Source organism: Protopterus annectens, chromosome 12.part0, assembly GCF_019279795.1.
Source record: "Protopterus annectens isolate FY-2018-M chromosome 12.part0, PAN1.0, whole genome shotgun sequence".
Lineage (NCBI taxonomy): Eukaryota > Metazoa > Chordata > Ceratodontiformes > Protopteridae > Protopterus > Protopterus annectens.
Window position 1 is genome coordinate 1,446,595,868 of NC_056746.1, and position 10,801 is coordinate 1,446,606,668.

General features: G+C 40.4%; 1 protein-coding gene across 1 annotated transcript in view; it reads left to right on the plus strand.

Moving 5' to 3' along the window:
- Window positions 1–10,801, plus strand: part of MGAT5B (alpha-1,6-mannosylglycoprotein 6-beta-N-acetylglucosaminyltransferase B) — a 3,749,208-nt gene that overhangs the window by 2,998,829 nt on the left and 739,578 nt on the right. The gene's annotated exons all lie outside the window — the stretch shown is intronic.

The following is a 10,801-nucleotide window of genomic DNA, read 5'->3' on the forward strand; positions in this document are numbered from 1 at the left end:
TCAGTACTGCACAACAACAGGCTCCACATCTTCTAACTACACATTCCACATCTCACATATGCATGATCTACCAATACAGATAACAGTAGTCTACAGATATGCCATGTTACCTACATGCTCCATGTGTGCTTGGTGGGTGGCTCCAACCTCCATCATAGTGTATGTCTGCTGCTGCTTTTGTTGGGTAGGTGCCAAGAGGCTCAGGAGCAGCTCCTCCACTCTGGTGAGGGGGGGGTGGATATTAACACCACCTCCTAATGCAAGCTGTTGTCTCCGCACATCAGAAGCACACTGACGGACATGTCCGAGTAGATCAGTGCAGTGGTGGCGTGCCTGCTCATATGTCTGGTTATGCAGGCCTACCTCATTTACCCTCCGGACAACATCTTGTCACATTGCAGTACACTCCTGCTGGTTCTGGCTGGTTTGTGAGAACATTAGACTGTAGTGCTGAATCATACAGCTAGTAATGATCTCATCTCCAGCACTACTATAGCTGGGATTTCTGTGATGTGCCATGATCCCTGGAAGGCATAAAGAAAAAATATGTCTTAGCAAGTCATATGGCACATTTAACATTATACTGTACAGATATCACTGAACTGCCATATATAGCAACCTATTAGCTGAGAGTGAAACACTTTAACTATCAATTATCACTGCTCACCCCACAACTGTTTGAAAGTGCCTGGCTCACTCTATCTAATGAACCATGTTCTGCACAGCAACAAAATAAAATCACTATATAAGACTATACAAGGGTACCTGGCACACTGTATGCAATACAATGCATCACCTAGCCACAGCAGATATACATCAAGCTGATGTGTAAAGAAATATGTCATCCATCACAATGAGTGTAAGGTCCAGTAAATGTATTACTATTATACCACACAAGAATATGTGCACAATTGGGAATATAAGTTGCATACTGCTGTAGTCCACTATAAATGTTGCTGGATATGCAGTTATATGTTTTACCACACATATCACAGAGGACATGTTACAGACATACACACACATCAGACATAATTACAGGACACAAAGGCATGGCAACCCAGAAAAGCTTTATGTGTGTACTATACAGTACTGTGTGTCAGTACTTACAAAACCTTAATCTTGAGGAATGTAATCTGTGATGAATACAGGGACCACACAAAACAGTGGATGCAAGCAATCTGGACATACACCATACTTGCTGTGCAGGCCCAGAGCTTCAAGTAGTACTGCAGTACACACAGGATTTGGATTCAACATTAGTACCAATCAATAATCATAGATATAGTGCTTTAGCCTCCAATGACACACCCTAGTTAAAACCAAGGGACTTAATCACACTGTATGCCATAGCACTTTTCCTGCCTAGCAACAGAATACACAGCTTTTGCTGGGATCAAAGCAAAGAACCATAAGACCATGACATAAACAGTTTCCCACTAAGCTATCCCACAAATACATATCTTTGACGTATTTACAAACACATTGACCATCACAGTCAGTCAACAGTACAGAGAAACTGTTGCAACAAGTAGATGTAGGTGTGTATGAGTATATATGACTCTCTCTCTCTATATATATATATATATAAGTGTATATATATATATATATATATATATATATATATATATATATATATATATATGTATATATACATATAAATATATATATATATATATATATATATATATATATACACACGCATCCATTGGTGTACATATACATAAATATATAGGCACATATACATTTCACCTTTCATAGTGAGAATATCAGTTATACAAAGGATGTGAGGTGTACAGTAATGTAACAATATTGCACAGTCCTGTGATAAATGCACTGAAAGTGTTCACAGCCCAGGTAGCTTTAGCAGGCCTCACTGGCTTCAACATTGCAAACTGAACAAACCACCCACACTGTTTAACCACCACATGTCATATACCAGCAGTGTATGCTGTCTTGTTTGTCACACACTAAAACCTACATACAAATATGTGCATACTAACCTTCACCAACATATATATCTCCACCCTTCACAAACAGTTGCAATATGTCCCCTGCTCTATGCGCATATACAGATGTGAATATATATGACACATATATATTTCTGTGTATGTGTGTGGCATACACACACTAGGTGCACACTATTTTAAGTCCCTGGACCTCACAGCTGAACTGTTGGGCCTTGCTGCAACACAAACAGGTGTCACATGTGAACACACACTAACATTAGAGGGGGTATATATAGCTACAAATGCTATATAAGCATACTAGACTGCTACAGCAGTTGCCAATGCTAAGCTGCACTTTAATATGACTATCATGCATGTGTTGCTCTATCACACCCATGTTTATATAATGGAAGTGCTAATTCCCCCCAACAGCCATTGGCCACACTACTGTACAGAACACAGATAATATAGATCAGATCTTTGACATTTAATGCTGACCTACACATTTCACAGGTATGTCCCACTGCCCACAGGTACAGACTGTATTGTCCATAGCAGTAGTTAAGCAGGACATCTGTGCATAGATAAGTACTGCTGCCACATATGAATGGTTCACATTATGTAGACTACTCTTAAAAACCATCTACTACATGCCAGTAAATACATGTGTGTCACATAGCTTTCCCTTTTATGATTTGGTATCATTTCTTTTTCTTTTTCTCTGTCTCTCTCTTTCTCTCTCTCTGTCAGTCTCTGCTATAGAGTGATTGAGTTTGTTGGCAGCGATTGCAGCCTGCTTTTGTAGGTATTTCACATGAGCATGAGATGGCCTCTGCACTAATTAGTGGTCACCATTTGCTAATTGCATGCAGCCTGCTGTGTAGTAATTGCAGTAATCACTGTCGCAGCAACCCAGCACTATAAATTGCTAACTCAGGTAGGTGTGGCCCTTTCAGCTTTCCAAGATGGAGATCATCCTTGTTTGCTGTGGACATCATTGTTTAAGACAGAAGGTTGGTATAGTTCTTATATCAGAAGCCAGGGGTGTAGCCAGTGATTTACATTTTGTACTCGGACCTAAATGTTGCTGCTTCCAGTACACACTCGTCAGTGTAGAAATGTACTCACCCCTCAAAATGCTAACCCAAGATACATGGGAGAATGTACTTTCTTTTCAAAGTTTACAATTAACTGCTATACAAAGCTAGTTATTGAGATGTATTCCTTTGGCACAAGAATTGTTTGTGGACTGCTATACTGTGAATATTCATTTACTCAGTTCTAAACAGTTTGTGCTTTTTTAGTGTTGACATTAGCACAAGCTGCTCAAGAAAACTGGACTCATTTCAGTACTGTGAGTATGCTTACCTACATCCTTGGTAGACCCTGCACACACAGGTATATTCTACATTTGGGTAGGGGTGCAGAAGTACAGAGAGCGTAAGTATTATTGTATAGATTTTATCTTGCTTGACTTACAGGGTTGCTGTGTACATGTTAGTTTATCAAGGCAAGTAGTCTGTCTGAGTAATTCCCAACTGTGGACCTAACCACATGGTAGTCTCTCTGTTATTTTTTGTCTGTGCACCACACAGGTCTTTTCAGCACTAGAGCAATGACATTGTTACAGTTGGTTGCTACCAGTACATGGCTACATCCTTTTGTATTTCAGTGCTGTATTCCTACATAAGGGTATGTTTCTGGAACTCCTTCCAAAGCTATTTGCACAGTGTGTAACAGCAGAAGGGCTGCTATGCCTCTGTGCTTCTGCCTCTGCCAGACCTGTCAAACACTCAGGTACATATTTGAACAGACTCAGGGAAAATTAAATAAAAGTCAGGGACACCTTTAAAATATTAATGCCATTAAGTTGAGACTTTGAGATAACCAAAGCATATGGATTAATACACCTTTTCTGAAGTAGAAGAAGTGTCTAACTCTTAATTATTGTCATTACTCATTACGTGTACTTCACCACCTTTCTGGCCAAAGTCAGTAGTTTTTGGAGGGATTCAGAGGGACAGAGCTAAATTTTGTTTCAAAATCAGGGACATCCCTGAAAATTAGGGACAGTTGGGAGGTATGGCCTCTGCCCTAAACAGATGTGCCAGTGTTTGTCCTTCTATGATACTGTGTGGGGGTTGTAAAGTGATGGTGTAACATTATTCCGTGCTAGAACGGCTGCTTCTCTTATCACAGTCATGTAATGTAATCCCACAGCAACTGTTGGTAAAGATCCACAGAACAAGTTGTGTGGTATGGCATTCCAATTTTTCCTTTACATTGACTCATTCTGATGCATGATATATTTATTTCAGCACCAACTTGTATATCTACCGTGGCTTAGTGGTACTTCATGCAGTGTAGTGTATACAAGGTCTGGGGTTCGAGACTGACAGAGGTGTTTTATTTTGCTCCTGAGCAGAACAAGGGCCCTCACATACAGAGTGACTAAGGCACTTTTAAACAGTTGTAAGTGGGTTTGCGCAATGCTTAGCATTGCTTAGCTAAGCGCAAACAAGTGCAAACTCACGCAAACCCGCTAACTACTGCTTAATAGTGCTTACTCCTGCTAACTCCCGCGCTCATTTCTTTGAAAGAAAAGAAAATGGGGAGATAGGAAAGTGGTGAAAAAGGGGCAGAAAGTGGGAAAAACGGTAGGGAAAATAGCTCTGGATGTGCAGGACAAGTGTAGGGAAGGTCCATAGCTGCCCATTTCTTTAACAGCAACAGCTGTGCATATGGAATATATTTGGAGGTAAATATGAAACCTTCAACCCCTGAGAGAGGGGTGAGGACAACAAAGTATGTTGTAATGCCAATTAAATTACATTTTATGTGTCCAGGGGACATATGTGCAAAATGGGCAGCTATGTATGGGGCGTAATTTTTTTTTGGGAGCAGATTGCCCTTTTTTTTTCAGGTGAGAGTGGAATGTGGATTAGGGGAAGTAGGTATATTTGGGGAGGTAGGTTATAGAGGTAAACAGGCAAGACAAACAAGACGCATACAGGGGCAGAATATGACACGTGGGTGAACACCATTGATGGAGAGGGATGTTTGGAAATCGCAAGCCCATGAGCCCAAAGATGACAGCAGTGGAACTGAGATCCCCACCCATGGGCAGTCACCACTGCACCTTCACATCCCAGAGGGTGGCTGTGCTATGGGCTATGTAGGAGGGGCAGGCTGACCTGGGAGTTGCGCCACTCGTTCCTCAAGCTAGTGTAGAGGTTCTGCAACAGAACGCTCAATCTCTCTACGCACCACAGCCCAGACCGTTTGAAGGCTGATAGGTGGCACTCCTCCACCCATGCTTGCACAGGGGGGGCCAAGCCCCATCCCCTGCAGTGCTTCCACCCAAAGGTGGCACAGGGCCAACGAAGGAGGAGGTCCCAGGCTGGGCACCGGACCTGCTGGTGCCAGGTGCCATGGCCAGCTGAGGTGGGATAAGTGGGTCCGCTGGGACTGGCCTTCCCATACGAACTATGTTTTGGATAATTTAATAAAGATATGGGTTAGTAACAGTCAACAGCATTCCCAGTTAGTTATAATAGCATGCAGACTTATTCCCATTAACCCAACACACCAGAGTTTCAACAATTGAAAAGCAAGCATAACACATGCAGATTTAGAACAATAGTGGACATTACAACAGCATGCAGGTTTAATTGATGGCAACAAGCCACCAATATTGTGGTATTTGAACAGGACACATGCATAGAAATGAATGCAAATATTTATAAACTAATGGGACATATGTCCCAACAAATGTTTTGAGATTAGACATACCCATTGAGGTGTGGGATTGCATTTGTTATGCACATACAGTAGGGTGAAAATTATAGCTCAATTAACAACTTATATATCCTTCTAGTTTACACTACATTCGTATTAACTGCAGTTATATGTCCCTTACATGTATTATTACATGTATTATTATTACACTACCCAATGTCCTTCTATTGTGCAATTGGATTTTGCTAGATCATTATATACATGAGCTGATTCTGACATACAAACTGTCCAGGATGCAGATGTTACTGCTACATATTTTGAGAGTTGCTCACACACACTACTGCTGAGATGGTACACTGACAGCTCTACTTTCATATAATTATCTAGATATGTTCCGGTGAAATTATCAGTTATATGTTAACAACTCCCTACATTTCTGGCAGCACACTGACATTTCTGGGGAACACAATACCAAGCTACTCATGTGCCAGATTAACATGTATATGCTGGGCATGAACCAACAGTTAAGGGCTGTAAATATGCATAAAAGCTACTGGCACTCCCTTCATCCACTTTATATGGGCCTACCCAAGTGTGGGTTAACTAACACTGCTTAATACAACAGTAATATTTCTAAAATGCAACAGTACAACAACATATCAAAGAAAATCACACAGACGAACTCCAGGAATTATACCTTTATTAAAGAATTATTACACCTTTATTTATTGGGTTAAAACACTTTTTTGAAGGCTCTCTCATTTATTTTATATAACAGTACATGCAAAATAATTATTAAAGAATTATTATACCTTTATTTATTTGGTTAAAACACTTTTTTGAAGGATCTCTCATTTATTTTATATAACAGTACATGCAGAATAATTACTAACCTGCCTGATGATGCAGCCTTTGCAGCCTATCTTCATGGGCTTGCTGATTCATAGCCCAGACACCTGCAGCTGTGAAGTAAATGTAGTGATAATGAGACATACCTATCCATAGTATAGACAAGAATAGCGATTCTTAAATACTTAATACAATGGCTACTTACTCAGTAGAGGGGCATTTGCCATCCCATGGGCCTTCTGGATCCACTGGTCCAGTTGATCCTCCTTACGTCGCATCAGGTCAGAGTAATGGTGCCTGACCTGCTCACCAGTGCGAGGAACACCAGTGGCACTGGTGAGATCACGAGCTAGACAGTTCCAGGCCTCTGTTTTGTATTGGGTGCCCTGGTACTGGCCCCGCAGGAGTCTTTCCTCATGATTGTGGACAAGGAGCCAAACCATTACTTTGGTCTCCTCAATGCCCCAACGTTGCACTTGAAATCAAGTGCCTTCTCCAACACCGACCATGCTGACTGCAGAAGGGAGCTACAACCAGTTTTGGCAAGTATTCCCACCTGTGGAGCTTAAATATGCCTCATTTGCCGCACTTATTTGTGATTGGCCAGTTTTGAAAAACTCAGCTGTAGGCACACCTGCTTAGCTGATGTTAGCAATGTTTAATATTCCTTTGATAGATATGTGTCTGTTGAGAGTAAATGCTGTCATGGCTTAGTAGTTATTTACTGTGACTATAGTGTACAGTATCCCGAGTTCGAGCCCTGCCACTGTTTTTTATTTTCCTACTGGCCAGACCTGAATGGTTAAGGTACATTGAAGGAGGTGTAGCTGTGTTTAGCCGACTTTGCTCAACTTTACTCAGTATTGCTCAACGTTGCCTGACGTTGACTGACATTGCTCAACATTGCCCGACATTGTGTTGGTTAGCAAGGTGCGCAGCTACACGCAAACATGTTCTGTTTGCACTAGTTTGCGTGATGCGCAGCTCCGCGCAAAGACATTGCGCTGGTTAGTGCAGTGCTCAGCTATGAGCAATTAAATATAAATATGCTCAGTACTTTTAAAATATACTTAGCAGTGCTTTACATTGCTTAAAATAATTTACTCGTGCATCAGTATGCATAATAATTTTCTTGGGTGGCGAAAGCCAGGGTACATTTGGCTAGGCTTATATAGGCCCTAGGGCCAATAGCCCAGTACCTACCTATGAACCTATTTCACCTTTATATATATATATATATATATATATATATATATATATATATATATAAAATTCATTCATTACTACATATAACATTTCAATGCTTTTTGCAAAACTTTACATAATACATGTCAGGAAATATTTTTGTATACAGATTTCCAACAGAAAATAAAAAGTGCATTGGTGGGACTCACATGCAAATACGGGCAGCTATATCGGAAATGAAAAAAAAAAAAATATTTGTTTTACTTTTTATATTTGTATGGTGTTTACTATATGGGGGAGTATAGTGTTTGAATGTACACATATGAGTGGACTCGCTCATGTAACTAGACATTTCCTGAGAGTTGAGGCAGCACACCCTCATTAATATGCATGGTCCTCTGCTGTCTTACTCTTAGACTGGCTCTTCCATGTGAAACTAATTTAGTCTTACACGGAAGATTAGTGAATCCTGGGGAATGTTAATAACATTGCAGCATAAAGTGTTAACATGTAAAATGCTAGCAAATTATATGTTACAGTATTACTATATATTGTATATATTATGTTATAACATTGCTATACCTTTTGTATTACCAATTTCCAATCACCGGACGGTGTCCCAGGCTGCGTCCTACATGAGCTCAAAGATGAACTAACCCCTCACCTAAACACACTTTTCAAACTCAGCCTCTCCACAGGCTACATACCCATAGAGTGGTGCACAGCAACGGTTATTCCATTCCACAAAGGTGGAGCCACAACAGACCCTGGGAACTATCACCCTATAAGCCTGACTAGCTTGGTCTGGAAGGCCATGGAGCGATCATCATGGAACTCATTAACAGAGACATTGGGAACCTCCAAACACTGAACCCTACCCAGTTTGGCTTTGTTAAGGGCAGATTATGCCTCCTCAACCTGGTGGACTTATTTGGGATAGTTACCAAGGCTATAGATGAGGGAAAGGTGGTACACACAGCCTACCTAGACCTCACTAAGACCTTCGACACCATTCCCCATTCTGGTATTATAGACAAGCTCACCAGCCTGAACATAAACCCCTACGTCACAAGATGGGTTGCCAACTGGCAAATGGACAGAACCCACATGGTGAGAGTTGTGGGAGCTAGGTCCATCTCTAAACAGGTTACAAGTGGTGTTCCCCAGGGCTCAGTCCTAGGACCCCTCCTGTTCAGCATATACTTCTCAGAGGTACAGGCAAGCACAGGAGGACTATGCCTGACCAAGTTCACAGATGACTGCAAACTAGGGGCTATAACTGACTCCTCGGCTGACACAGACATCCTCCAAAAAGGTCTCACTGAGATGGATACCTGGTGTCAAAATCATGGCCTCAAGCTAAATGCCAAAAAGTGCATAGTCATCCACTTTGGAAAAAACAAAGTACCCACAAACTACCACATAGGTGGTAGTCCCCTAAATATGGAAGATGTAATAAGGGATCTGGGGACCCAAGTAGATAGTAATCTCACCTTTGATAATCACATTGCCAAAGTGGTTAGAAAATCCTTGTACGTGGCCCACCTAATCACAAAAGGGTGCGCATTTAAATCAAAAGAGGTCATTGTGCCCCTCTACTCATCACTCATCAGACCCATCTTAGAGTACAACACCCCATTTGTGATTTACCTTAGAAAACACCTGCAACAGCTGGAAAGACCACAGAAGTACCTCACCAAGAGGATCAATGGCCTCAAACAGATGCCCTATGCAGCTCGACTGAAGAAACTCCAGTTGTATTCGGTTGCATACCGCCTACTCAGAGGTGATCTCTGCCTGACATACAAGGCCATGTCCAACCCAGAATTGATGGACATGCTCCACCTGAAGAAAACCTTATCCCCTCAAGCCACATGCTCTAAGGATCTAAATCTCACCACAACAATAAATAGGACGTGCTGGAGGGATAGATTCCTGTCCCAGAGACTTCCAATGCTTTGGAAAAAGATTCCAATCTACATTAGGCAGAGCACCTCACTAACACTCTTCAGAAGAAACCGTGACGAGTGGATGGGAAACAGAAAGTTTACCTCAGGGATCACTTCAGTGGCTCTTCTGGACAGAGGCACAGGGAACTAATCTAAGGGGACAGCAAAAGCCAACACATTCTGGCTAGGCTTATAAATGCCTTCGGGCAGATAGCCTAGTATCCACCTATGAACCTATAATTCTTCACTTCTAAGAAAAGAAAAAAATGTTATTTTGAGTAGGTTTCTCACAAATATAATTGAGAAAAAATATATAATTTCTTTCTTCTTTCATATACATCACTGATGAACTTTGACTCAGAATTTCTTCAGCACAGCTCAAGCCAGGAAAATTCTAGCATTATGAAGAGATGCAACATTTTTTTGTTCATGACCTTTGTCAGTGTGTCTGTTCATAAATGACCTGTGAAAGGAATGTGTTGCACAGAAATAAGGAAAAATCACCAGTACCTTAACATTTCCAGTTAGCATGTTAATTATATATGGCATTCAGTTAACTCAGGTATGTGCATACTAAGTGATATTGAATGAATAAAATAACATTCTTAACTTATATAGTTTTAAAGTTACCATTTCTATTACTTATAATATAATGACATTTTCTTACAGAAAGTATTTGTTAAACATTTAGATACATACTTGTAGGTTTAGTTAAATGAAATGTATTAAGTCTTTCACTGTAAATATAGTAAAACAGTAAAACTTACTCTTTATATTCCTCATCATGAAAAAAATGCTTTAGCTTAAAATATAAATGCATACTTACATAGGTTTTGAAGCTTAAAGTCCAGTACAATCCTTTTACTTAAAAGGCAAATCTTTTGTTTCAGAAAATAGGCTTTTTAGTTTTAGAAGTAGTTTTCCAAGAATACGGCTCACTCTCTGTCTCTTTAGAGACATACTGTTTGACTCCATTTCCTCAGTATTAAGGATTTTATTGCTGTTAAAAGTAGATGCCTCCTCCAGTGTGTTAAATATTTTCAAGAATAATCCACAAAGAAATAGTCAAAATGACCCAAACTAATATTTTACTTATAACCAAAATTAACGTAACACATATAAACTAAGCAGAAT